Source organism: Oryx dammah, unplaced genomic scaffold (assembly GCF_014754425.2).
Source record: "Oryx dammah isolate SB20612 unplaced genomic scaffold, SCBI_Odam_1.1 HiC_scaffold_10, whole genome shotgun sequence".
Lineage (NCBI taxonomy): Eukaryota > Metazoa > Chordata > Mammalia > Artiodactyla > Bovidae > Oryx > Oryx dammah.
In genome coordinates this window covers 1,854,580-1,877,190 of record NW_024070194.1, presented here as the reverse complement: position 1 = coordinate 1,877,190, position 22,611 = coordinate 1,854,580, and the positions used below count along the sequence as shown (strand labels likewise).

Below are 22,611 nucleotides of genomic sequence, written 5' to 3'. Positions count from 1 at the left end.
TATGTGTGTTAAATCCAGAGCAGATAATGTTGTACACAATATCTTGTAAGTTACGGACTCAGCACCCTGCTAAAGGTGAAATGTCTAACCCTGGACTGACTCAGCAAAGACAGGGAGGGCCACTGTATTCCTTGAAGGGCTTATCTTCTCAGGAAGCCAGGTGGAAACTCAAAACAATTCTACTCTTGTGGATGGATATGTGGTGAGTTGGGTTAAAAAATTGCTTTTGAATTTTCTTGCAATAAGAACACTTCGCGTGAGATCCACCCTCTTACCAGAATTTCAGTGTATAAGGCTGTGCTGTTATCTCTAGACCCCATGCTGTACAGCAGATTCAAGAAGTTACTCATCTTACATAACGGGCACACCCTTCAGCAACTGGCCACCACCATCCTATCCTTTGCTCTGTGAGCTTAATTAGGTTGAAACTGTCATCCAGGTGGATCATGCCTATATGGACCATATAGGTGGGTCATCCATATGGGTGGATATCTGCCCTGTAACGGCTTCTTTCACTTGGCAGAGTGTCCTCAGGGTTCAGCCACGTTTTTGCACTTGGCAGGATTTCCTTCTTTTTAAAGGCCAAATAATATTCCGCTGTGTGTATATGTGGCATTTTCTTGGTCCATGCATTCATTCACGCACTTTTGAAAAAATTTCAACTTTCTATTTTGAAAATCTCAAACTGCAAACGTGTTGGAAAAGGACGTTCTGTGAACACCAGGAATGCCGTTTTCACCTCTCGCCCATGTTCTTCTAATTCACCTTTTGCCACGTCTCCTGTTCCTGCCTCTGAGGCCATGTGCTATGTCGTATGTACTGTGCGTATTAATATAATTGTTGTGCACGCACTCAGCCGTGTCCGACTCTCTGCAACCCCACGGACTGTAGCCTGCCAGGCTCCCCTGTCCATGGGATTATCCTGGCAAGAATGCCGGAGCAGGTTGCCGTTTCCTTCTCCAGGGGATCTTCCTGACCCAGGGAATGAACCCACGTCTCTTGTGCCCCCTGCACTGGCCGGCAAGCTCTTCACCACCGCACCGCCTGGGGGGCCCAAAATACGGTATATGCACGTGTGCTGAGTCGCTTCAGTCGTATCCCACTCTTTGCGACCATTTGGACTGTAGCTCACCAGGCTCCTCTGTCCATGGGATTCTCCAAGCAAGAATACTGGAGTGAGTTGCCATAGCCTTCTCCAGGGGATCTTCCCGACCCAGGGATCGAATGCGCTTCTCTCACGTCTCCTGCATCGGCAGGTGGGTTCTTTACCATTAGCACCACCTGGGAAGCCCAATATAGTATATACAAATATTATTTTTCTGCAAAAATATTTGAGAGCAAATTGCAGAAGTATCGCCCTCAATAAGTATCGTCCATGAACAAGAGGTTTCTCTCACACAAGAACACAGTCAGGGTTGCCTGCAAGATAAATCTGCACCGAATTTAGAAGAGGGAAGTGAAGAGACCCTGGCTGGAGAGGCCTTGCTCTGCTTCCACTGTTGGATAAGGTCCAGTTCCATAAGAAATCCCTCTTCTAGATCTCTCACCCTGGTTCTGCTTCACTGAACAAACCCTAAGTGATTCAGACTGAATCTCAGCATTTATCTACTTGGAGCTTCCTGATCTTTCCCAAGTTTTAGGCAGAAAACTGTTCCTTTTAGGTAAGTTTATAAAGCTAACTGATCAATCTCTTAGCTGGGACCAATTACGTTTACATGAAGACTTTTCAAAGGGTTGAACTTTTCTCTCTGAGTTTTCTACTTGTTTGGTGAGAGAACAGTTTTTAATTGTCTGCCTCAAAGGCCAGCAGAAGATGTCACTGGGTTCTGTAATATGTGAACCCAGTGACTGCAGTGAGTTGCAGAGGTGACAGGGTTCAGCTGGCAATCATTGGCAGACCTCCAGGTCTCTGTTCATGACCTGTGACCTTTGCGTGAGTTCCTGAGATTAAAGTTTAGTCCCAGTGTGAGGCCAGCTCTAAAGAATCCTAGCGTTTTACACTGATGAGAAAAAGAGACCCGGGGGAGGGAGAGAAGAGGCCACTTGCGATGTGGGCCCGGGGAACAGGGGGAGGCGGCAGCTGGGTTTGTGGCAGTTAAGGGCTCTGTGGCCAGCCATAGCCAGACCTGGATCGCAGGAACAGTGTATTACCGCTGTGTAACTAGAAGCGGGACTTCCCGGGTGGCTCAGTGATACAGACTCTGCCTGCCAGTGCAGGGGATGCAAGAGACGTGGGTTCGTTCCCTGGGTCAGCAACATGCCTTGGAGCAGGAAGCGGCATTCTTGCCTGGAGAATCCCGTGGACAGAGGGGCTTGGCAGGGCACTGTCCACGGAGTCACGAAAGAGTTGGACGCGACTTAGAGATGAAACGGTGACAACTGGAAGCAGCTTACAGCGTGTCTGCAAGCCTCAGTGTCCCGATTTATAACATGGAGTGATAATCCTGTTCTTAAATGGTTTGCAAAGATCAGACGGAACCGTGTGTGGAGGACTCTGTATAGTGCCTGGCATGCAGGACAGTGGATAAGAGACTCCTGACGCAGGTGACTTGAGACAAGTTATTCAACTGTTTAGTGCCTCAGTTTGCTCATCTGTAAAATGGAGCCATCGATAGCATCCACTTCCGATATTCTCACGAACATTAAATAAGTAGATAGCAGTGTGGTTAGGATGGCAAACATTAGATTCAGATTCTGGCTCCAACATTTCACTGCTGTGTGACCTTGTGAAAGTTACTTAACATCTCTGAGTCCATTAGTGGTTCTCATTAAAAAAAAGCATGATGGAATTCCCTGGTAGTCTGGTGGTTGGGACTTTGTGGTTTCACTGCTGAGGGCACAGGTTCAAGCCCCAGCTGGGAACTAGGGTCCTGCCAGCCCCGTGGTGCGCTGAGGGTGTCAAGCCCCGGCTGGGAACTGAGGTCCTGCCAGCCCTGTGGCACGCTGAGGGTGTCGAGCCCCGGCTGGGAACTGAGGTCCTGCCAGCCCTGTGGCACGCTGAGGGTGTCGAGCCCCGGCTGGGAACTGAGGTCCTGCCAGCCCCGTGGGGCGCGGAGGGTGTGAAGCAGGTGACAGAGGCCAGTGCTCCTGGTTTTCAGTAAATACGGTTGCTGCTATCGCGGCCCTTATCACGACAGGTAGACGCTTTCCAGGGTCTGAGCTCAGGGCATTGTGTGCTTAGCTGTTTTTAACTCTTGCAGCCGTCTTGCGGGGTGGGTGTCGTCCTGCGGGGTGGGTGTCCTCCTGTGGGGTGGGTGTCCTCCTGCGGGGTAGGGTCATTTCATACTCTTGCCCCCTGATGGAGAAGCCACTGAAAGGTGGATCGGGGTCAGTGCTGTCTATTGTTTGCTCATCTCTGTGCTGGGGAGCTGAGCCCCTCACCACTGTGCTTTCAGTAAGCACAGTGGTGCTTACTTTTTTTCTAGGCACCGTATCTCTGCAGGAGTAAATGAGCGGGGCAGCTCACTCCCTCCCTGTCTCCCTCACCGAGTGCTTGATAACGGCTGAGCATCCTGGGGTCGGAGTGCCTGCCGTGGACACTGCAGGTTGTCTCTCCGACATGTTTGAAAAGCCATAAGGGAGAGGGCAGGCTCTCTGTGTTGGGGTGCAGGGCCTTTGGGGGCACTGCCTCATCTCCTTGTTGCCTGAAGGTTCCTGCATTGACAGTGGGAGTGCTGAGGAGCTGCTCAAAGGGAAACACAAACCCAACCTTTGTTAGTCACGAAGCAACACTGTAAGGAATCCTGGTCTGTAACAATGGAGGAGAACATTACAAGAGCTAGGGCGCTTTTTCAGAGGTTTCAGTTGAAACACACACATCCGTGAGCATGCCTGTCGCTAATCGCTAGGGAAATGAGACCGACTAGAGGGCGAGGCGTCTTTCTTCACTGGCGACCGTTGGGGAGTGAGGAGCAGACGCTCGGGGCACTGAGCCACGTTTCAGGACATGAGATATGCGGGATGCGGGGCTCTTCTCTTACAGAATTTCACAGCTGAAGAAATCTATAGACAGACTTTTACTTGTTCAACTGTTTTTTTCTTTTTCATTTTGGAGGGACAGGAATGGGGACTGGAGTTAAAAGAAGGGCTTGCACCCGGTCCTTTAACACATGCTAACGCCACAAGGGCGTAGAAGGTGAGGCAAGAGCGTCAGCGAGTGAAACAGACCAGAGGGAGGCCACGGGAGATGGTGGAGCGCAGGGCAAACCAGAGAGGACCTGACCTCCTCAGAGGGGGTTCCGTTCCCCGGCCGCACGGACGATGCCGCGGGAACTGCTTTCCAACAGAAGTGGAGATCCCCGGTTGGAGAATGGAACCTCCCGAGTTTTAAAAATCGTTGGTGAATTCAAAAATTTAAGACACACCCTACAAGCTGAGCAAAGCCTTCCTGAGGCCCTCAGTTGGCGCAGAGCCTGCCTGTTTGTGACCTGGGTTGCAGAATCTTCCAGCACTCTGCACGTTTCCTGACAGCAGAGCTCCCGTCTCGCTTCCTGTCACGTGTTGTTTTCTTCCAAGGCTGCGCTGTTCACTTGGGTCAGCCACCCTTGGTGTGATAATTTCCTTATTTCCTCATCCTGAGTCAGGACCTCAAGTGAAGGCAATGTTTCACGTGTGTTTCCTGCCTGCCGTTCACCCCCTTGTGCTTGTTCAGCCGTAAATTCAGGAACCACAAGGAAAGCTATTAAGACGAAAGAATGTTTTAAACTCTCATCCCACCCCTAGCTTTTAGTAAAGAATCTTCTTTTTATAGTAAACTAGAGAGAGGACGTTCAGAGTCCGGGTTCAGAAGGTGCAGGTTTTTGCTTAGCAAAGTTCAAAAATAGAGTAAAAAATACAACTTGGTAAACCATTAATATCCAAATACTACTCTTTCCTCCATGGAAGCAGCCACTGGAACCATCTCCACCTCTGAACTTGGAACAAGACACGGCCTGCAAGGCTGGTTTTTCATTTTTCACGCACGGTTGATTCTGTGTCTTGATTCCACCCTTGCATCTTGAAGGCAACAACCAGAAAAACAGCCGTGCGACACCCAGATGGGCTGTAAGTCTTTCTCCTGGATTTCGGAACAGACTAGGAGAGTGAGTCAGGGGTGAGTCATAAACCTGTGGATTTCTGTTTCAGGTTCAGTCTTTCATTTAAGGCAAGGCAGTTTCCCCAGATTATTGTTTTTCCTCTTTGGTGAACAAATGTGTTTACTTTAAAACACCCATCAATAAAGTCATTAAGCAGACGCCATCTATCAAAGAAATGCTAAACTAGTCTCTATGCTTCAAAACGTTTTGGAAAGATACATTATAGTTGAAGAACGAGGGATAGAAATGTGAGTTTTCACCAAAGAAAGTGTGGGTGACCAGTTAGACATACACACCCGTACACACAGATACACACTCCCAGACCCAGCAATGCACAGGCATCTCGCGTGATGGTCACGTTAGTTCGGTTCCCAGTCGGAGCTTCTGTCGCATGTGGCTCTAGTCAACTTCTTGCCCGACTTCTGGCCTCTTATCAGCAAATCGTAGGTGACAAGAGTCCCTCCCGTGGAAAGCTGCGGGGATTAAATGATGTAACACACGTCGCTCTTCTAGCACAGTATCTGGTCCATAAACAAAGTCCATAAATAGTATAAATAATAGTAGGATCACTAACAGTTCCACGGCTGATGTTTTTATGGGCATCTTGCTTCCAACCATTAAATAACAGACAGGACTGATTCTAGAGCTTGACTCCTTCCACCAGAGCCTGTGACCACGATGATGGTGGTGGTTTGTTCTCCAAGTTGCATCTGACTCTGCAACCGCGTGGACTGTAGCCCGCCAGGCTCCTCTGTCCAAGGGATTTCCCAAGCAAGAACACTGGAGTGGATTGCCATTACATTCTCCAGGGGATCTTCCTGACCCAGGGATTGAACCCGTCTCCTGCACTGTGGGCTTCCCTTGTGGCTCAGCTGGTAAAGAATCCGCCTGCAATGCGGGAGACCTGGGTTTCATCCCTGGGTTGGGAAGATCCCCTGGAGAAGGGAAAGGCTACCCACTCCAGTATTCTGGCCTGGAGAATCCCATGGACTGTATGAGGTCGCAAAGAGTTGGACACGACTGAGCACCTTTCACTTTCTCCTACATTGTGCATACTCTTTACTGATTGAGCTACCTGGGAACCAAGAATGAAGTCGTATCCCAGTTACATTGGGGGAGAGAAACAGTGGACTGTGGACAATGCTTGTCTCATTAAATGTGAACTTGTTGTGCCTATGAAGACCCATCTCCCTAGCTGTGTGTGTCCCTAGAGAATATACTCTCTGTGAAACGACGGTGGGGAGACAGAGTATCTTTGTCTGGGGACATCGAAGATCCAAGGGAGGAAACCCAGTTTCTGGGGATATTAGATGAATTTTGCAGGCAGCTGTTGCTTGTGAGATTTTACGTAAGCTGTACCTACGAAGCCCAGGAAAGTATGCTAAATAACCTGGTAGCCTAAGCCACAGATAACCCAGATCACTTTCTGTTTCTCCTTTGTTGGGTCTAAATTCTCTTCACAGTTTCCCACTTAGACTAGGTTCAGTTAAGTGAAAGTGAAAGTGTTAGTAGCTCAGCCACGTCCCACTCTTTGCGAGCCCATGCACTATAGTCCACCAGGCTCCTCTGTCCATGGGATTCTCCAGGCAAGAACACTGGAGTGGGTAGCCTTTGTCTTCTCCAGGGGATCTTCCCAGCCCAGGGATTGAACCCTGGGTCTCCTGTATTGCAGGCAGATTCTTGACTGTCACCAGGGAAGCCGGAACCCAGGACACGTCAGTTGCTTTACCTCTGTCTCACTGCAGGCGGCGCTGCGGTGCCGGGACCCGGAGCTCACCTGCTGGATCCAGCGTCCCGGGTCTGACTCGTGGTTGTTGGTTGGTTTTATTGGTTGGTTAATTTGAGATTCGCAAGTTGGGGATAAGGAAAATAGCAGCAGCAACTCCTGAGTGAGTCGGAGGGTTAAATGCGTGCTGAGGACAGTGCCTGGTTCCGAGCACAAACAAGAAACACAAGCTCCCAGCTGTGAATCTCGTCCCCCAAAATCCGCACACACACACCTCTACCCAGATGGCGACGGTCTTTCCCGAGTTCACAGATCTCGCCTCAACCACCTCCCAGGTTTAGAACCCCCGTGTGGAAAACAGCCTGCAGTTGACAAGGAAAGTGTGTTTACCTGGGCAAACCACGCTCCTCGCCGTCCGATGCCTTCCGGCTGTGGGGAGACAGGCCGTGTCAGAAGGAATGTTTAGTGGGGCTTGGAGGCTTGAATTCTGTTTATTAGGAAGGAAAGAACAGGCTCCTTCAAGCCGGTGATTCATCCTCCGGTCCTTTCAGGGAAAGCGAGGGGGCGAGTGGCTGAGGAGCCCTCATCCCGGGTTTGTGGAGCAGGGACCTCACGAAGGCTGCCTGCCCTCCAGAACTCCACGCTCCCTCCAGAGAGGGCCAGGCTGAATCACTCTGTGTCTGGACACATCAAAAGGCAAACTGCCTGTCTGTCGGGCTTGCCAGACCCAGCTAGGAGAAGCAACGGCAGCTCTGGGTGTGACTCACTCAGCCCACGTCGGGGAGTGGAGGTCACCTGGTTCCCAGGCCCTGTCCTCACCCTCCCCGGGGAGCAGGCTGCCTCCTGCCAGGGAGTCGGGCGAGGAGACACTGTTGGTTTGTCTCCTCCTCTCGGTGCCAGAGTGGAGTCTGGCAGGGCTTAGAAGATGCACATCAGGCTGAGTCTCAGAGAAGAAGGTGACCGTCATTCAGTGCTCACGAGACAACCAGGGCATGAATGCTGTGAGAACAGGCCAGGCAGGCAGCTAACGACAAGAAATATGCAAAAAGCGTGATGAACAGGAAGCAGAAAATGATTGCTCTGGGTTGTTCTTTAGATGCCTGATCCAAAATGCAGCTAAATCTTTGAATCTGCCTGCCACCCCATTTTTTTCTCCAAAGTCAGGGTCTTCCATAGACATAGAAAACAAATTTATGGTTACCAAAGGAGAAAAGCAGGGTGAGGGATAAATTAAGAGTTTGGGATTAACAGATATACACAATTATATACAAAATAGATGGCTAACAGGGCCTACCGAGTAGCACATAGAACTGTCCTCAGTATTTTGTAATAAACTATAAGGGCAAAGACCATGAAAAAGAAGAGATAAATGTATAACTGAATGACTTTGCTGTATGCTTGAAACTGACACAACAATGTGGATCAACTATACTTCAATAAAAATTTAGAAAAATAAGAGAGGGTCTTTTTATAGCTGGAATTTTCTACCACATGCCATAACAGATTTAACTTCAAGCACATTCCACACTAAATCATATTTTTATATATACATACTCATATAAGCATATACTATACACACATATGTATAAGTATCAGTACTAACTTGAGTAACAACTGGTTACTGATATAGTTTTATATTTTCTAGATACTTATTAAACATCTATTACATGTCATTTTGATATTTCTTTCTCATGGGTAGGACGTGACTTTTTTCCAAGTCTCAACTATTTTTTTCAGGCTGTTGTGGAAAAAAAAAAATCAGATCCTAATTCCATCAACCTTAAAGTAGCTGAGATGAAAACCTTTAGGGGAATATATGTTTTATGACCTCATCAATAAATGAACACATTCTTGACATTCTTCTAAGGCTAAACACACATGTATGCATTATGTGTGTGGGTGCCTGTGTGTGTTGCAATTGGTGGTAATGTTCGTCAAGCCAAGCTTTAGCTCTCTGTGGCGGGCATATCCTTAAGAAACCAAGATCACACTTTATGTGAAAAATGTATCTTGGTCACGTTTTGAGCGGCATGGAATTTGGAAGGAAATATGACATTTGAAGAAGAGAGGAGAAAAAAGAATTCAAATTAGCCCCTTCTAATTTCTATGACCCAGAAAACATTGACGTGTTTGAGTTGTTGCCACCAGCATTTCCCAGCTGGCACAGTGGTAAAGAACCCGCCCGCCCAGACAGGAGACCTGGGTTCCATCCTTGGGTCAGGAAAATCCCCTGGAGAAGGGAATGGCAACCTGGCCCAGTATTCTTGCCTGGAGAATATCACGGACAGAGGAGCCTGGCAGGCTACAGTCCAGGGGGTCGCAAAGAGCTGGACGTGACTGAGTGGCTGAGCACACACAATTGTTTCTAAAAGTCGAAGAACACTCAGAGGAAAGAGCGGGGGAAACACGTCTTCGGCAGGGTCCCTAACAGGAAGCAGCTCAATAGGGGCAGAGGTGAACGCTCTGGGGTGCGTTTCAAAGAGGCTGCCTCTCCTGAGGTTAACAAACTGATAGCTGAGGGGAGTGGGAGGGAGGCTCCCTCACCTTTTTCACCATGTGAACTGATCATCCCTGAGTCAAGAATGAACTAACTCCTGTCCCCACATGAATACTGCAGAGTTGGCCCAGATGTGCAGAAGAAGAGAGAGAAGGAGAGAGCAAAGGAATCTTGCTGTTCCGTGGACCAGACACGATGGGCTTATATGGATTTCCATGGAGGAGCTGGTTTATATGCAACACATTCCTTCCTTGAGGTGTTTCGGGACATTCTCATTACAGTCTGCAATTATCCCAGTCAGGGCTCAGGAAACAGCTTGAGATGTCGTGAGAAACAGTGCAGCCTTGGCTTACTGCAGAGGATAACTGGATTTGGGGAAGAGGCCTTGGAGATTCTTGTGTGTAGTGGGCTATCAGCCTTTTCTTCAGGAGAAAGAGTGCTACTGTCAAATCAGAATCCTTTCAAGCTTTGAGATGCTTACTGGGTCTGACACATAAAGGTCTTCAACCTTGAGAAGGATGTTGCCTGTGTGCCTGCTAGGCTGCTCTGTCAGTGGGATTCTCCAGGCAAGAATACTGGAGCAGGTTGCCATTTCCTTCTCCGGGGGATTTTCCCAATCAAGGGATCAAACCCATGTCGCTTGTGTCTCCTGCACTGACAGGTGAATTCGTTACCACTGAGCCACGGGAAGCCCTTGAGAAGCATGTTAAGTCTTTATAAAATTGTTTTCCAAACTAGTTATCTTATTTCTCTTCAAATTCCTCTTCCATTTTCTCCATCACTTATTGTTGGCCAACTGACCACTTTTTAAATTGGTTATCTTTATTAGTCTTCTTCAAAATTATGAGATAATAAGCTAGTCCTAAGTCTGTGATGTGAACCCCAGAGTTCAAATACAATTTTAGTGGGAGGCGTGGCTGATGGGAAAAGTAGGTCAGATAGCTTGTGATAAACTGCTCCCAAGAAGGGATTTTGGACCCATCCACAGTGGACATTTTTCCTCATTCTGACTTTATTTATCAATTTGCTGCACACAAAGTTCCTGATGAGTTCACCATAATTTCATCACAACCACTCTTGGAGGTGATCATTCCTGGGACATAATTTAACTCAGGGGGTTTATAATTGGGCTATGGGCCAAAATATATGGGGGAAAGAAATATCTCACCAGGATTCCTGGAGATCCTTGGTTTAAATATTTTGGCAATCCAGTGCTCGGCAGAGGAATTCAACACAACTTTTTGAGTCCTCTTTCTTGGTTGATTCCTTTCTTAAGCAATGAGTTCACACAGGGGTCTGGGTGTGTGGTTCAGAGAAGAGTCCTTGGATTCCAGTTAAGCTTTGTGGAAGAATGAGTCTGGTTGCCACCTTTATGTCTAAGGCTCTAGTTCACACTCCTTTGGCTTATTTCTAAATGTTTTTATTTTCTAATAAAAAATTAGTTCTTTCTGAAGATGTAGTACATATATACAATGGAATATTAGTCAATCATGAAAAAGAAAAATGGTGCCATTTGCAGCAACATGGTTGGATTGACCGGTCTGAGTGAAGTCAGACAGAGAAGGTGAAATATCATGAGACATCCCATATGTGGAATCTTAAAAAAATGATACAAATGAACTTACAAAACAGAAAGAAAGTCAGACTTAGATAATGAACTTCTGGTTGCTGGGAGGAAGGATGGGGGAAGGGGTCGTTAGGGAGTCTGGGATGGACATGGACACACTGCTACATTTAACATGCATCACCAACAAGGACCTGCTGTTCAGCACAGGGGACTCTTCTTGGTGTTATGTGGCAGCCTGGATGGGGGGGTGTGGTTTGGGGGAGAATGGACACGTGTGTGTGTGGCTGAGTTCCTTTGCTGTTCACCTGAAGCTATCACAGCGTTGTTTCTTAATCATCTATCTCCCAATACAAAATAAAAAGTTTTTTAAAAAAGAAAAAACAATCACTTCCCTCTTCTGAGAGGTCATCTCATCAGGGCTTAAAGTTCTTCTGTCTGGTGGAATGCTTTGTCTTTACTTAAATTAGCTTGGTGCTAAGAATGCAATGATGATGTCTTTTATCTGCCATTGTAGGAACAGGGGAATTAGTCCTTGTCTTTTTTTGGGGGGGGGAATGAGTTCATGTTGGGAGCACCTGGTAACTAACCGCTGGTTACAAACATTTATTTCTTTTGTTTCTTTCACTGACTTGAGAGACCTTTCTGAAACACTGCCTGTGCTGAGGACTTAGCCTGAAAGGGCAAGAAGAGGAAATACTTCTTGCAGGTGAAGGCTGATGGCGAGGCTGGGCTTCCTAGAGGGAGAGGTCATCTCCTGGGATGAAGCGAGTGGTGGACATGTGGCCTGAGGGGTGACAGAAGCCATGTTCTGGCCTGTCTCACTTCCCATCCTCTGATTTCCTGCTGAATCCAAATGGCAAAGGATCTGGAGGACCACGGAGGTCAGCCTCCCAGGCAGAGAGGAGGGTAGAAATGGATGCGGTTGGGGAAGCAAAGAAGTGAATAAGGGAGGTGTGACTGATCCCAGCGAAGCCTCCACAAGGGGCTTCCTTTCTCAAGCCCCCTTTCCCAGCCATTGCCGCGCAGGCTTCTCCCCAGTGGTTGACCCCGCTGCTCAGCACGCGGACTTGTTTGGCTTTCTTCACTTCCTCTCGGCATCTCTCCTGTTCTCTGGCTTCTCTTCCAGTTCTCTATTCTTAACCTTCTCTCCTCCTCATCCTCTCTTGCTCAGTGTCTCTCCTATCTTCAGAGCCTGCCTCAGCCTAACAAAAGCCCTAAACCTCCACTGAAAATCCCAAAGAGCTCTTTCATGAACTTTTTTTTTTTCCAGTGAAAGGAGATGGATTCAGGAGGACAGTTCCAATTTTGAAATGGAGAGACTTGCCTAAGACGATCTTTTCAGGCTATGACTATTGGTCTTGATGATCAAAAAGAATCACAATGTACTACTTACATTGTGTAGTAAGAAAAAAAAAAGACCAAAATATTTTTTGAAAGGCAAAAGAAAGCCCCATAAATATTGTATATGTTTTGTTGGAAAATGATCGTCGATATATTTTCTCATTTCCTTTGATCATCCTTTTTGGGTCTGCTGTTTTCAATTTCTAAGGCTGGTTACACCACTCAAGTGACTCATGGAACCCTCCTGAGAGTCGTGTTTCAGGTTGAATGAAATGAAGACATTCCAGTTGCTACACACAATGCCTGTGGGCTGACAGCTGTCACATATCAATAAATCCGACTCTTATTAAGAATTATTGGTTATTAATCACCCCAGTCCCTGAATATGAATATGAATTCCTTATTGCTGTGCTAACAACTTTCAAAACATACACTTAATGCCTTCCATCTGAAAGAGGGGAGCCTGTTTCCCTTTCAAGACAGAAACTGATTTCTTTGGTTGGTACACTGCCCATGAATTTAACGGTTCTACAGTGCGCTGAGCTCTGAGAGGCTAGTGGATCATGCAGACGTGGGATTGGGTTTCAGAACCTTGAAGCCTGAGCTGCCCCACTGTAGACGCTGAGTGACACACAGTTGGGCACAGAATCCACACTAGTCCTGGGTTTGTCTTTAACGATTAGAAAATGCCTGCCTGCGCTGTGTCAACAGCTTGTAAATTCATAACTGGGGAGGCTACTGAGGTAGCTGCCCACAGCCTGTCGATGTCAGGCTGCGGGTCCAGTTAGGGTGGAAGGTAAAGTGACGTGCGGCAGCGAATGGACACGAGACCACTCACGTGCTGGGGGGACTGTCTTTGCAGCTGCACTGTGTTCTGTGAAATCGGAGGAACGGCTTCCCAGACAACACTGGCTTCGCTGTGTGGCCATATTCAGGCGCCAAAGAAGTCGTGATGAGCTGAACGCAGGTCCTTCTGAAGCTTCTCCAGATCGGATTAGATGGAGGGCTGGTCAAGCGTGAGACACCTTCGAAGCCGCCTCCTCCCCGACACGTCCGGACCCTTGTCAACGTGCCTGCAGCGCCATTTCCACGCGGAAGCTGCGATCTGGTTCCGCTGAGCTTGGCGTCCTTCCGGGAGGTGAGTCACGACTGCCTCCGAGGCGGAAGCTGCGCCCCCCCCCGAGGCGGAAGCTGTCCCTCCGAGGCAGAAGCTGTCTTCCTCCCGCCTCTCTGCTTTCTCAGTGGTCCCAGTTACTGTCTAACTGGCATTTCCCTGTTGCCAGAGCTTGCACTGTTTGTGTAAGTCAGAATTCAAGCTGTCCTCTGTGTCTGCTTCTTGTCACTCACCCAGCAGTTTTACATTATGACCCCACCATGGCCAAAGGGTCAGCCTGTACCCATTGCATTAGAAGGCAAGGCCTTACCCCTGGACTGCCAGGGAAGTCCCTGGCCCCCGCCCTCTTACACTCTTGTCCAGGAGACATGTAACTAGGCAAGCAAATATATCAAATCATTTTAGACGGGGCTATGGAATACAAAAGAAGTAAAATAGGGTGACGTTACAAGATAGCTTGGTGGGAGTAGGGGGGTTACTACACGAGATGGTTTCTCTGAATAAGCTATTTTAACGCTGAGACTCTAAGAATGAGAAAGAACCAGCAATGCAATGATCTGGAGCAAGAATGTACCAGGTAAAGGAACTGCAACTGCAAGAAGCCCCCAGGCAGGAATGAGTTTGGTTTGTTGAAGGAACAACAACGGCATCAATGGAACCAGGATGGAACATGCTTAGTGAGCAAGAGATTATGTCAGAGTGCATTGGGCCTGGGCTGCATACCCCATGATGGGGTGTTTTGACTTTATTAAGTATATCCATCCAACTGCACAGCCTACATTTCTTCACTTTCTTCCTTCCTTATCTTAGGTATCACGGTTCACTGTTTTCATCTCTCCCTTGAAAACATCTTCCCCTTTTATATTAGTTAGCTGTTGCTGTGTAACAAATTATACCAAAAAAAAAAAATTTAGGGATTCTTGGACAGGTCTGTCTCGCAAGACTGCAGTCAAGATAACTGTAAGTTGTCTGAAGGTGTGAATGGGTTGGGGGCGAGGGACTCATCTCCAAGCTGACTCATGTGCAGGCCTGGTGGTCAGTCCTGGTTGCTGGCAGGAGGCCTCGATTCTGTGTCCTGTGGACCTCTACACAAGACGTCTTGAGTGTCCTCATGACGTGGTGGCTGGCTCCCCACAGAGAGAGTGATCCAGGAGTGTGCACGGTGAAAGTCACAGTGCCTTTTCTGACCCAGCCTTGGCAATCACACTCCACCACTTCACAGCACCTACAGGTCGTCCTGATTCACGTGGGATGGCAGGGGCCCCGCATGGGCAGCTTGTCACTCTGCACCTTCTAAGGATGAACGCAAACCAATGCGGTGTCTACTATTTTCATGGTTTTTTTTTTTTTTTTCTGATGCTCACTTGAAGACATAAATCGCAGAAACTGAGAACCTGTGCTCTGGGGTCACAAAGAACACTGGGCTGAGAGGTCAGGTTTACTGCTCCTGGGCCTGTGACCTGCGGCACATTCTTAACCTTGCCAAGCTTCCATCTCCTCCTCTGAACACTGGAGGCCATTGCACCTCACCGCCCATGATCAGATGAAAATCAAAGTGAGCTGATGCTTTAAAACAAACTTAAAAATAGACAGCTAGTGGGAAGCTGCCGTGTAGCACGGGGAACTCAGCTCGGTGCTCGGTGATGACTTACGTGGGGGGATGGGAGGGAGGCTCCCAAGGGAGGGGACGCCTGTGCGTAGAGCTGACCCCCACGGTTGTACAGTGGGAACCAACACAGCACATCGTTAAAGCACGTGTCCTCCCCTTATGCGTGAATGAGTAAGGAATCTCTGGCACATGGCTGTGTCTGTCACACACACACAAGCCTTGCTCTGAATTCAGTGACACTGTATGAATTTGAGAAACTATTTTGTTACACATTCACTTCTGCTCACATCAAGGAAATAAGCTAAGTTTTGATGAAAAAAATAAATGAAAGACATCCAAACAGAAAAGAAAAACAGATTTAGCCGTAATAATTGTCACACAAATTTTCAGTATATGTTATCAGCCACAGTCCTTGCTCTTACTCCTTTTTTTATTACCACAGAATGCAGTTACTCCTTGAAATATTTCACAGAGCTTGGTGATTTCATGAAGTTCAGCCTGCAGTCAGTTTAGATTGAAGAGACTGCACTTGGTGGTCTGGCTGACCCTCTGTAATGCATATTCAGGATGCCAGACATTCAGACCTGTCATAAGAATTTCCCCTTCAGTACGGTAAGATTTGGCAGGCTCGCTGTTTGTCCTCAGATGAGCCATGAGTCAAGCATTGGGCCAGCTCAATAGGAGCATACAAGTTCAACTCCAGTGCGAAATCTAATCAGCACTCAGAGTCAAAGGATGAGCTGGTGGTTCAGGTATTTATATCAGGAGGTGTTAAAAGATTATTTGGAATATGCTGGAGGATGAGAAACGGGACTTCAAATCCATTCCAGAATGACATTTCTTGACAGTCTTCTAGGAAATGAAGTTAATTAACTTTTGAAGATCATTCTTTTTTTTTTTCAACTAAGGTTTTTGCTGGACGTGAGTTTCGACTAAGGTTTCAATGGACATGAGTTTGAGCAAGCTCCAGGAGTTGGTGATGGACAGGGGAACCTGGTGTGCTGCAGTTCATGGGGTCACAAAGAATCAGACACGACTGAGCGACTGAACTGAACTGATGTACTAGACACTAGGCTAGGTTCTGACAAAATAGCTAAGACCAAGTCTGCCTGAATCCCAACTCTGACTGTGCGCGAAATTTAAGTCAGCAGCTAGAGAGCACATAGCCCTTTTTATTCTGTTTGATGGCTTAACTTTCTACAAGTTGCTAGAAACTTGAGGAATTTCCATCCATATGTTCAAGTGAATAATAGCCTTTGTGGCAGTTATAACATTTGTACCCAGTTAATCAGAGACCTAATTATTCAACAGCAGATAAAAATGTATTAACTTGTTGAGACAAACATGTCTCCTGAAGCCAATGTTTAGAACTAAGTTATCAACATATTTTGAGCAATAATGTCATGATCACAAATCATTTTTCTCAGTTGTCTTTCTGAGGGCTAATATGAGATCCCTGGGAACTGTTTGTATTGCAAGATAAACACATTGATAATGAATAGGTTCTCAAGGCAATTTCCAAGACTGGTGTGGAAATCTATACATTCCCTTAGCTCTGTTTGCTTCAAAGGCAGGTGGAATTCCTTCTGAATTGGGTAAATGGAATGCATTCTGTAAACTGCCCCTTCAGTTACAATTAGCTCGGTAGCTCCTGTGGTTCCTAATTTGGTCAGTCCCATTTGACCCAACAAGCCAATTCTTTGTTCAACTGCTAATCCATAGCGCAGATTTTAATCTCCAACAATTAATAACTCGTCCCTACATATCTTGGATAGTTCATGACTGCCAGTATGGGCATTTTTACAGCTGTGTGTACAGGTCTCTAGGGAGACAATACATGTTTGTGAAATGAACGCATGCTTCTTTTCATTTTCAACTCAATGACTGGAATTTGCATCTAACACTGGAAGTTTTGCACCAACTGAAACGATGTCTCAACAGAGAAGAACTGCAGCGTGAGCAGGAGTTCTCTACTGGGGTGACTCCACCTCCCAGGCGGCATTGGCAACGTCTGGTGACATCCTTGGCTGTCGCCATCGAGAGCGGTTGGTATTGGCTCTAGCAGGTGGAGACCCTGGGATGCTACTCAGTATTCTGCAGCGTGCAGGACAGCAGCTCTGTAACAGTTATTTAGCCTTAGTGTCACTAACGCTGCTGCTGGGAATCGCAGACTTACCAGGGTGCGTGTTAGTCGCTCAGTCGTGTCCGATTCTTTGTGACTTGTTGGACTGTAGCCCACCAGGCTCCTCTGTCCATGGGGTTCTCCAGGCAAGAGAACTGGAGTGGGTTGCCATTTCCTTCTCCAGGGGATCTTCCTGACCCACGGATTGAACCCGGGTCTCCCGTATTGCAGGTGGATTCTTTACCATCTGAGCCACCAGAGAAGTCCGATTCACCTGCGTGGGTCTAGATAATTGTATTTAAAAAACAAAACTATTTTATACAAAAGAGAAAACAAGTTACTTAATTTCTCCAAACCTGTTTACTGATGTGTGCCCTGTGGTTGGTAACAGTAATGACTTCTTGCTGTTGCTGTGCATTTAAGATGTGGGGCAATTCCCTGGTGGTGCAATGGTTAGGACGCTGTGCTTTGACTGCCAAGGGCCTGGCCTCAATCCCTGGTCAGGGAACTAAAGGTCCCATAAGCTGTGTGGCACAGCCAAACAAGTAAATTAAGTAATATATACGGACTGCGGGCTATACTGCTGGTGCAGAGTAAGCCCTTCGGTCGATGACTCTTACCGTTATCATCATTAGCTTCCCTAGAGGAGGACAGTGATACCCGCCTCCGAGACACCCACCACCGGGGTTCGTCTGTCCTGTGGTCTCCCACACTGAGCAGGGCAGACCTCTATAACCAACAGGGTAGTGCAGAAATGACTTGTGTGACTTCCAAGCTTACGTCCTAAAAGAAAATGACTTCTGCCACGCTCTCACTGGGAGGGATCAGCTGGGCTCTAGGTCCATGTGAGAAACTCTGTAGAGATGTCTTGCTGCCCCACGAGGGAGCCATCCTGGGAGGGTTCCTGCAGCCTCAGTCGAGCTTTGGGTCGGGGGAAATGTAAATGGCCTAAACTGACCCAAGAAGAAAAAGAAAATCTGGATAAACCAGTAATCAATATAGCAATTGGTGCAGTGGTCAAATGCCTCCATGCCCATATCAGGGCTGGCTCCACAAGTGTGGGACCTTCCCAGGCAGGCACGTGGGACCCCAAGCTTAGATGGGAACTTGGTTTAATGCTTTGTGCCACCATCTTGAAATCCTTAAATCTTTTAAAACAAGTTCCTCATTTTTAGTTGACACCGGGTCCTGCAAATTATGTAGCCAGTCCTGCCCACGCCTGTGTAGTTTTATAGGTTTTATAACTTTTAAAGTATTGATAATCTAAAGCCTTTTAGGAAACAGGAAAAGAAAGCAAGTTACCTGGTTTATTTTAGAAGACTAGCATAATTTTCAAGCTTCCAGGATCTCTAGAACAAAGTCATTTAGACGTGTAGGGATAAAATGTGATTTCATCAGATCGGCCAGAACATGAATAACTATCAGAGTCATTCATTACCAAGGAAGGTTGATACTGACCTCCACATATGAACTGTCCTTTCCTCCAGTGAAGTTGTTTTCTGATTTTTTTTTTTTTCTGGTTCTAACAAGGAACATGTTGGACAAACTTTTCCCAAGTTCATTCCAGGCTAGTTGATGAGTTAACTATTTTAAGCTCTTCCGGTACTTGTAGACTTTTAAAGCCTTAATGTGATTTTTTTTGCAGGTCACTTGCCTGTGAACCATGCAAAAAATTGGCAAATTGAATGGATGTTTGTCCAAAGTCAGACTCAGCACCTTTCTCCAGGAACTCTAAGAAAAAAAAAAAAGATGAAGTTTGTCTTGGGAATTTCATGAAGACCGCAATGGCAGTGTACTCTGCTGGGTCTATGGTTCTGATCTAGTCAACACTGTGTGTTTAGAAGGCAGTTCTGAGCTGGTCTTGTGGCCTTATGATTCTAGTTGCTCGTTTTAGTTAATCATCTGCTTCTGTTATTTAACGCAAACCAGAATCCACCTTGGGAGAAGGCAATGGCACGCCACTCCAGTACTCTTGCCTGGAAAATCCCATGGACAGAGGAGCCTGGTAGGCTGCAATCCATGGGGTCATGAAGAGTCGGACATGACTGAAGCGACTTAGCAGCAGCAGTAGAATCCACTTTGCTGATGAACCAAAACCATCAGCACCGCCATTCTTACTCACTTCCTCGTTTCCTGCCTTGTTTTCTTTTATTCATTTTCAACGAGAAGATAACTCATATGCGGGGTTTTTTCAACTGCCGAAAGGTACCTGACATTGAAAATCTCAGAACGTTTCGGAGAACAATGATGACAGATAATTTCCTACCATTCAGGTGTTAAAAAAAGAACTAATCAATCCAAGCTTGCAAGGTGGGATGAGTTTGTCTCTGTAGAGAATGATGCTGTGGAGAGCAGAGAACTTCCAGAAGGGAATAAGGAGCAACTCTTGCAATGTGAGAATAGAACTGCTTCATCCTTAACAGACATACAATATAATAGGATGTAATAGGTATTTGTTGGATAAACAGTGCCTGACACTGTTCTGATGGTTGATTTGGGACTTACTAGGCTCTTTTCTCGAGGGGGGCTTCCCAAGTGGTGCTAGTAGTAAAGAACCTGCCTGCCAATGCAGGAGGCAAAAGAGAAGTGGGTTCCATCCCTGGATCTGGAAGATTCCCTGGAGGAGGGCATGGCAACCCACTCCAGCATTCTTGTCTGGAGAATCCCATGGACAGAGGAGCCTGGAGGGCTACAGTCCATGGGGTTACAAGAGAGTCAAGCAAGACTGCAGTGACTTCACATGCACAGACTTCTTTTTGGACTTTCCTTTTTAATAGGAGGCTACCCTCATTTTCTTGCCCTGTGGACACCCCAACACAGACACTCATAAAACCAACAGAAGAGAGTTTGGTGGTAGGACCGACGTAACGATCTTTTCTGACAAAATCAGGGGGTGACACCCCATCACCCTTGATACAGCCCGTCAGAAGCCAGTCTTGCCCGTCCTTCCAGGGGGTTATTTGAAGATGTGACTCACAGGAGGTGGGAAACACAGAGGCCACCTCCGTGTCTCGGCTCCACGGCCAAACCTCCTGGGGTCAAATCCCGCCCCGTTGCATATGAGTTCCAAGAACCATAAGCAGTTATGACTCTCCCAGCCTGTTTCCTCATCTGTGAAATGGAGCATCTACTGGCCCCTTCTTCCAGGGTTATTAAATTCAAGCAGTTCCTCAATCGCAAACACGCTGGGGCAATTTTCATGCTGGCGGCCTGACATCACTCCGTATCACCCTCCTTTAAAACGTAAACCCCTGGTCGGGGGACTAAGATCCCACCTGCCCCGTGTCACAGCCAAAAGATTTTTTAAAAAATAAAATGTAAATCAACTTACTTGAAAAGCAAATTTAATAGTACTCCTAGAAATTTTTAAGTAGTTAGTATTATTATGGAAGATAATTGTAAGCACACATTAACAGAAATAAAGATTACTTGTGTGCAAAATTTTTGTGTCCAAAATTCATTCTGCACATCATCTGTGAAGGCTGGGTTTGCCCCCTTGAGTGGTTGGGGCCGAGAGGGCGGCGTGCAAAGACCCTGAGCTCAGCTTCGCTCACGGACACACCAGACTCACACCCATCTGCAGAACAGTCATCAGAGAAAAAGACCAGAGCCAGCACAGATCTTCCACAACTAAAGACATGAAGAAGGAAGCGCGGTGAGAGGAGGAGGGCAGACCCGTGCTGCAGTCAGTGCAGGACCCCCGAAGCGGGGCGCAGTTACACCGCGCGGGTTCTCCCGTGGGAGCGAGAGCTCGGGGCCCACAGGGCTCTCCAGCCTGGGGTCCTGCCCTGGGGAGAGGAGGCCTCGGAGCCTTTGGCTTTGAAGGTTGGCAGGGCTTAACTTTGGGAGCCCCCCAGGACTGGGGGAAACAGAGGCTTCCCTGGTGGTCCGGCGGTGAAGGCTCTGCCTCCCCGCGCAGGGGACCCCTGTGCCGCCACGAGCACAGAGCCCTCGCCCGGCAACGGAAGACCCCACAAGCTTCATACAGCTAAGACCTAACACAGCCAAAACTGACTAAATACATTTTTTTTTTTTACAAAAATGGGTGCATATGATTCAAACGTTTTGCAACAATAGTAAAATGGCCCACAGCCACTCACGTGCCCCTGGCCATGTGCAAAAGCAGCCAGTGGACTGGAGCTGGGGCCAGGCCCCCCACCGTTCCTAGAGCGCGTCCCAGGAGGCGGGGACAGACGCCGGCTGCGGGGGACACCCTTGGGACCAAGTGGACAGTGCCGCTTGTTGGCCGCCGCGCCGGGGGCCTCCCCCCTGCTTGGGGGAAGGCCAGGCCCACCAGACCGCCTGTGAGCACAGCGTGGACATCTCAGGCCACGTGACTAACCGGCCAGGCACCCGGCCCCCCCCGCCAGCAGGGGGGCTGCCTAGAGACCCCCCGAGCCTGCAGTCCTGCCCCCGGAGTTCAGGCATTAGTTCCAGAAGCCCCTCCGCGTCTGGCCCTGGCCTCCAGAGAGCTGGCTGTTTGTGCCGCGCCGGCCTCAGCCACCAGGGGGCAGGTGCCAGACGCAAGGAACAGTATGATCTCAGGCCTAACTAATTAATTAAAAAAACCCAGCAGAATCTGTCTTGCCATGGGGAGGAACTAAGACCCCACACGCCAAGGAGCACCGCAGGCCACAACTACCGCAGCCCGGAGCTCCAGAGCCCATGTGGCACGAGCAGAGGGTCTGTGCACGGAGCTGAGGGTCCCGCGTGAAGCAGCCGAGGCCGAGAAATGACTGCGGCAATGAATTTCTGTTTTGGCTGCACTGACTTTTGTGTTTCCCTTTTGCCCAGGCGTCTCTGGTTTCCGTGAGCGGCTGCTCTAGTAGCAGCGTGCAGGCCTCTGGCTGCAGTGGCTTCTCTGGGCGGAGCACGGGCTCCAGTACGTGGGCCCCAGTCTCGTGGGCCTCGGGCTCTAGAGCCAGGCTCAGCAGCTGTGGTGCACGGGCGTAGTTGCCCTGCAGCATGAAGGATCTTCCCAGACCAGGGGTCAAACCCGCGTCCCTGCATCATCAGGCAGATTCTTATCCACTGCACCACCAGGGAAGTCCAACAAATAAATACACATTAAAAAAAATCAAATAAGTGAAATTTGTTAGTGCACAATAAGCTCAAAAAAGAAAAAAAAAACCCTATCCCCCAGCTGGGGGGGTCCAGTTGAACCCTGGCTCCGACCTCTTGCAGGTAAACACAAGCTTCGGGATATCCCAGACCCCATACTCCGCTGTGTCAGGAACTAGCCCCTCCACGAGTGAGCTGAAACCAGCTCGGGTCCCTGAGCCACACAACCAGACTTCAGGACCCAGCTCCGCCTGCCAGTAGTCTGGAACTTACCCCAAGTCCTGGCTTCAGCTACCAGTGTGTGGGCAACAGCCCTGGAGTCTCCTGGATACTCTGCCCCCCAGGGAGACGGCACAAGCCCTGGGGGGTCCCTGGGATTCCGCAGGCAGCTGCTCTGTGATCTGGGCCCACCAAGCAGCAACCAGTGGCCTCTGCACAAGGCAAGGCCTGGCAATCAAGCAGACTGGGGGTCAACCACGCCTCCCAGACCACCCACATA

At 48.2% G+C, this 22,611-nt stretch overlaps 1 long non-coding RNA gene across 3 annotated transcripts; it reads left to right on the top strand.

Moving 5' to 3' along the window:
- The first annotated feature begins 1,321 nt into the window (after positions 1 to 1,321).
- On the top strand, positions 1,322 to 18,799 carry LOC120869050. 3 transcript variants are annotated; one of them, XR_005722413.1, is made up of 4 exons: positions 1,322 to 1,661; positions 4,885 to 5,092; positions 12,136 to 13,344; positions 18,697 to 18,799. It is a non-coding gene; the product is annotated as an uncharacterized LOC120869050 (long non-coding RNA). The 3 variants fall into 3 exon arrangements; XR_005722412.1 differs by lacking the exon at positions 1,322 to 1,661 and having other exon boundaries at positions 3,404 to 5,092; XR_005722414.1 differs by lacking the exons at positions 1,322 to 1,661; positions 4,885 to 5,092; positions 12,136 to 13,344 and adding an exon at positions 13,744 to 14,875.
- Positions 18,800 to 22,611: the final 3,812 nt, after the last annotated feature.